A 6,443-nucleotide genomic window follows, 5' to 3' on the forward strand; every position below is an offset into this window, starting at 1 on the left:
TTTTTTTTTTTTTTTTTTTTTTTTTTTTTTTTTTGTGCTGTATGGTGAGGCGTTACGATATATTCCACCACGAGGAAAAAAATAATAATAATAATAATTAAAAAATAAATGCTAATGAATAATAATAAATGAGCGTTACGAATTCTTATGGATTTTGTTTGGAAAACTCTTTCGCTATATTTGTTGTAAAGAGGTTTACTATTAAAAAAAGGAGAAAACAACCAAAAAAAAAAAAGAGAAGATATTAAAAATACACGTTTCTGATATAACTTTCTGTGCTTCTGCCTCTTTATTTCTCCATCCTCCTCTTTCATTTCCCCCCTCCGTGTTGATTAAACTGGGGGGGATGTGGGTGATGCTGCTGTCCCCTTTAGTGCTTCCCCTTTGGCACTGATATTCATTGGGGTTCTATGGAAGGTATGGCAACAAACTGAGATATAAGGTTGTGTGTTGGGCAATAGGGAATAATGCTTTGAGAACCAATATATCCACTTAGCAAAAGGAAGCTTCCAAAACGCTCCATCTCAGCTTTAATGGGTGAATTCAATGGCTTTCCTCAATCACTTTGTATTGGGGATGTCATAGAATAGCTTTGTACCCAAGAGTTTCAAAGGCATCTTCCTAAATTCCATATAAATTGTTTGATAAGTGGCTTGAGAAGCATCTTCCAAATGGGGGAATAGAGGCTGAATGTGAGCAAAGGTCTCAATGATGGTGGCCACTCGACCATCCTTGGTACCACTGAGCATTCCCAATGGGATATTAGCACATTAAATATTCATTACGTCCCCAAAAACATCATCTGATCCATTCCCAATGGTTGCCCAATGGATATAACCTTATTTATTGGCCTTTGGTGTCTTCTAGCTTCCTTCCAGCATCACTATGGTCCATTCAAGTCCTTCAGGGACCACCTCCTCCAACAGCCTTTACCTATCTGTGTATTTAGGAAGTCAATTAGCACTCAACCACCCTCAATACCACGAATCCCCTTCTCTAAGTGGATACCTTGGTTCTCAAATAGATGCTCTGCTCCCTATTGCTGATCACAGAGACCAGTATCAATCCCAGCCCTGAACTGGGAGCCTCAATGGGGCTCAATTTTCACCCCAAATCCCAATGGGAAAGCAAAGTGCCCGTCCTCACCTCGAGGTTTTTTTGGTCCTTTTCCCCTAAATCCGCTCTTTTTTCCCCTAAATCCGCTCTTTTTTTCCCCTAAATCCGCTCTTTTTTCCCCTAAATCCGCTCTTTTCGCAGCTCGGTCGCTGGGTGGCAGCAAAGCGCAGTGAGCGGAGAGGCAGAGATGATTGACAGCTGTCAATCAACGGGACCCCGAAAGGCTCTGCCTTTTCTTGCTGCTTTTGGGGAGGGGGGGGGGGTTAAAGGGAGAATCCTTTGGCCCTCATTCATTCATCTGGTGGCCTGGAAAGGAATGGAGGGGGTGGGGGGGGGGTCTCAATTGTCCCCCTAAGTTTTGGTAAATGAGGGGGTCGGTCCCTCCCTGCACACTGGGGACCATGGGGTGAAGCATCCTCTAACTCCAGGTTGTAGTTTCTCATTGCAAGGTGATGGTTGCTTGGATCCAGGTGCTTGTATCCCCCCTATTCCTTGCAGCTGGGGGGAGATAACACAGCAAACAGCACCCTAATAAAAGAGCATCTGAACTTCCACCTGCGTGCTTTGCTCCATCCAACAGTTCCATGCAAAGTTTTGCATTCCTGGATATGATGCATCTTTACACAGGGGCTGCTCCTCAGCTTCCTTTGCAACCCACCTTACCCCAGACCCCAGACCAAAAACCCTTCCCTGCCCACCCCCTCCCATATAAATCTTTCATCGTAGCATCATTCCGGAGCCATCAAATCCATATAAGTAAAGTATTCATCAAGACCCTCTGCTCTTTGCCCCCCCATTGGTTGTGCACCCCCCACCCCATTTCCAACACTGCATCCCCCTCCCCTATTAACATCCCCCCCCTCATACACACACTTGTTTTGCTGCTAATATGGCACAGGGGCGGCAGCAGCTGCAAACATTGCAGCACAGTTGGCAAAGCGGCTCCAGGAGGGGGGTGGGTTGGGAAGAGGGGGTGGGTTGTAGGGGGGGGAGGAGTGTTGTTATTGTTGTCATCAGCGTGATTATTTGAGCAGCACTCGGGGCCTATGGGCTGATAAATGGGTGCCGTCCTCATTGTTCTCACTCTGCAGTGGAAGCACAAACCATTTCCAAGGGCTTTTGGGTCTTTATTTTTCTCATTTTCCCCCCTTTCTTTTCCTCTGATTTTCCCCTCGTTTTTTTTCCTCCTCTTTTTCTTTTTTCACCTTTTTCCCTCTTTTTCCTCCCCTTTTCCTCTTTTTTTTCCTCTTCACTTTCCTCTTTTCCCCCCTTTTCCTTCCACTTTTCCCCCCTTTTCTGCTTTTTCTTCTCAATTTTCCTCCCTTTTTCTTCATCTTCTTTTTTCTCTTCTTCCTTTCCTCTTTCCCTTCAATTTCATCTTGTGCAAGCTGGAAAAAAAAAACCCATCTTAAACTGCTAAAATCATTCAGGTCGGGACCTTTCTGTTAACAACCCTCCACTCCATCCTTCGAAATCGAAAGCCAGTGAAGGATTTTGAGGAAAATAATGGATCATTTTCCCATTTACCCACGATTCAAGGATTAATAACTAATCCCATCAAAGGACATCTGCTTAGATTGTTCCTTGTCAGTGAAAGTAAATAGAGCCTTTTAGTCTTTAGACCTGAACTCCTCTGAGGTCATTATGCCGAGGGAACCTCCTACCAGTGGCTGCTTTCTCTTTCACTCCTGCTGTGCCCCAACCCTGGAGGGAGAAAGCAAACTTTGCTGGTCCTGAACATAAAGGTTACGTGCTGGAACGGGGCAGGCCTTTATAAGAGGCCAATAAGCTGAGACCCCTCTGTCCCCTTAGGATGGGTGAGGGCAGGAGATGCAGCTCACACTGCCTTGCTGTTGCTTCATAGGGTGCCACCAGCCCAAGCTGCACTATTTGGGTATTGATTTGGGTGTTTTCATTTGGATCAGGCTGTGAGAGTGCAGAAAATAAGGGGGTGTTAGAAGGGATGCACAAAGGGCTGGAGCAGAGATGCTGGGGGGCACTGAGCCCCATGGTGTCCCATGTCAATGCCCAATGTCAATGCAGGGGGCAGAGATTGAGTGCTGCTCAACCCTCTCCTTCATGCATGAAATAGAAGAGGGATCCCAAAGTGGGGCCCTGACCCCAAACCAATGCCTGCTTTGGGCTATGGAGGGGAACTTTTAGAGTTATAATATATAACTATATAGCTCTATATATAATATATAACTATAGAGCTAAGGGGAGGGTTTTAGGCTGTATCCCCTCTGTGCCAGCCTCTATGGTAAGGGAGGTGCTGGCTCAGGAGAAGCAAACAGTTGCAGAGGAACCGGTGGGAGTTCAAAAGGAGAGATGCTGAATGAAATGATGGCAATTTCCCTTATTTTCAGCTGCTTAAAGGTGCACACTGGGAATGCTTAAATACCCTTGTTATCCCCTCCAATACCTAGGGAACATTATTTTTAACAAGCGGGGCTGAAATCAAGCCACATTCGTGCCAGGTATCCCTTATAAACAAATGGCGTTCTCCAAAAGGACTGTCCAGAATCCAGGTCCCATTCAAAGCCCTTTTTAAGGCTGAAGAATGGGCACCTTCCCTCCGGATAACACTGGGATGAGCTGGGAGGTGCTGTGGACCCTGTTTGATGAGATCAGAGCTCCTTTCAGTCTAGAGAAGGAGCTTCATTTTATTTGTGTCACTCTGCGTTTGGGGGATGAAATGGGAATGAGGATAACGCTGCATTCTGGGCTGTGCTGGGGTAGTAGAAATGAATTGGTTTTCAGGCTCAAGCCCCTTCCCCTGCGAAGCTCAATGAAGGTGCTTGGAATGAATTTTAGCTGCAGTTTGGCCTATTGGTTGAACTATAATCTCCATTGCAGCTGGGAAAGCCTTGCTGGGGACAAACAGGAGGGGAGCATGAGGGTGAGGATGTGTCCGTGCCCTTCCATTCTTGGCTGAGATGGAGCAGTGGGATGCAGTGATGGAGGCTGCAGTGCACAGCACAGCCCTGCAAGCTTGGGGGTGGCTTTGGAGCATCACTGCTCTGTCCTTCAGTGCTTGCTTGAAAACACTTCATTGGGTTGTATTTTTGCCTTCTGTGATGCTGAAAGGATGGCATTGCTTGGCCCAGGTGGAGCAAAAACGCCTGCAGAATCCCCCCCCTGCTTACAAAAATAGGGCAATGCATGAGGTGGGTGTTTAATGCTCTATAACTCACCCATCTCCAGACCCTTCTCCCTCTCCCCCCAAACCCACTGAGCTGCTCACACACCCCGTGCCCCGAATTCTGATGGGATTTCAAACAAAACCTGCGTGTTGCTGCCACAGCATCAGCAATGGGAGCTGCTGGAGGCAGCAGTGGGTGCATGGAAAAGAAGCACACACGGAGTTACATGTGTTTGTGCACGCCTCGGTACAAACACCTTAAAAAACCCCCAAAAAATCGTATTGGAAGCATCTGTGGCATTTCTTACAGAGCTCAGACGTCTCCCAAATGGAACCTCTTTGAGCTGGCAGGCCAAAAAATGCAGGATTTTGCCTTAAAAATCATTTGTTGCTCCATGCCATGGCCCTGCACGCATTCAGCTGGATTAGAACTGATCCCTGTGCACACACCTTGCATGCATCCATGCATTCAACCCCTGCTGAAGCACGCAGCCCCTTCATCGCATCACTCTGCCCTATGAGGACCCGAGGGTGATCTCGGTGCATTGCAAAACCCCCATAGAAAAGCAAATATAATGACACCCATAGGCTCCACAACGCGATAGAGCCCGGAGCTGGGTGAGCTTCGGGACAGAATGGAGGCGTCGCTTTGTGTTTTACTCTCTTCCTTCCTTTCCCTCTTTGTTAAAATACGCATCTCTATTTTGTGAGGTCTCCAAAAGTGCTTTGAAGTCAATAGGGAGAGATGCGTTGTGGGCTCTGCTCTGCGTCCGAGCAGTGCGGGCTCTGCCGGTGTTGGTGCCCATAGAACCCGCATTGCATGGGGTTCTCCCCATTACGGGACACGGAAAATTGCTGCTTTCAGGGGTGAAATCCTCTTCGATTATCTGATATAACCCCCACTCCTGCCCCCCCTACCCCTCCTCGCTGCCCGTTCACCCCCTTGAAGTGTGAGGACAGAGGATGGAAGGCGCTTAAAAACCGTTTATGAACCCAAACGGGTGCGAAACTCTTCGGGCTGCGGGGACCCTGTGATGGCAAAGGGAAATCCGAGCAATGCCATGAGTTGATTTCACCCCCCCCCCCAACACACACCCTCTCCGACCCCCCCAAAGACACACAGCCCCGCTCTTAAAAGCGCAGCAGCATTAAAAATAAAGCGAACCCAAAATAAGGGGGGGGGGGGACGGCGGCCGATCCTCGGCTTGAAGGCAAAAATCGCCCTTTTTTGCTATTGATGCTTCGGTGAGAGGAAAAGCAAAGAAATCCGTGTTTGAAGAAACCGGGGAGAAGAAAAGGTGTCCAAGTGGGGAGGGGGGGATATTTAGGAAGGAAAACGCTCATTTCTATGATGCGAATTTACCCGGAGGGAGGGAAAGGAAAAATATCTTTTTATTTCCCTTTTTTAGGGGCGTTTTTTTGCCTTTCGAAACTCGTGGGAAGGTTTGAAGAAAGTATCGGCTTCGTTCCCCAATTATATATGATAACCGAATCCAAAACATACGATGAAACAGCCGGGTTAAAGGAAGATCCGATGGCCGTGCGGGGTAATTGCCGTTTTTTGGTTTCTGTTTCTTATTTTTTGGCTATTGAATGTAAATGGAAAACAACAAAACCACGCAAAGAATTAAACGCTGATGGTTGAGGGATGGATGAGGGATGGGACACAGGAATGCAGCCAGCAGAGACCCGAAATGAGGTGGGCAAAGAGACTCAGCCGCCGAGCTGCGAATCCAACCGCTGGAAGGGCTATTCCCAATTAAAACCATAATTGTCCCCCACCTCCCTCCCCAGCACCGAAATCGCTTTGCTCCTTGCTGCCGAGCCTGGTGTAGGCTCAGGGCAGGGAGGGGGGTTCGGTCTCGGTTCCCCCTCCTAAAACCCAGCAGGATGTTGTGATATTTGGGGCATTTAAACCGGCTTGAAAACCCCGTTTAGAGGGGAAACATCGATTCGTGCTTTCGTTCCCTCGCTCTCACGTTGAGGGTTGGGGCTGTCGGTGTTTCTTGAAGGCAAACGTGGAAAGGAAAAATAAAGCCGAAGTAGGGGAAGAAAAGCGCAGCTCGGTCCAACCGAGGGCATCGCTTTTCTTGGAGAGACAGAGGAAGAAAGGGGAAAACGAAGTGAATCCGAGAGGACGGGAGGGGGAAGAGCGGAGCGACTGTAACTTCACGAAGCCCCGCGG

Source organism: Coturnix japonica, chromosome 25 (assembly GCF_001577835.2).
Source record: "Coturnix japonica isolate 7356 chromosome 25, Coturnix japonica 2.1, whole genome shotgun sequence".
Lineage (NCBI taxonomy): Eukaryota > Metazoa > Chordata > Aves > Galliformes > Phasianidae > Coturnix > Coturnix japonica.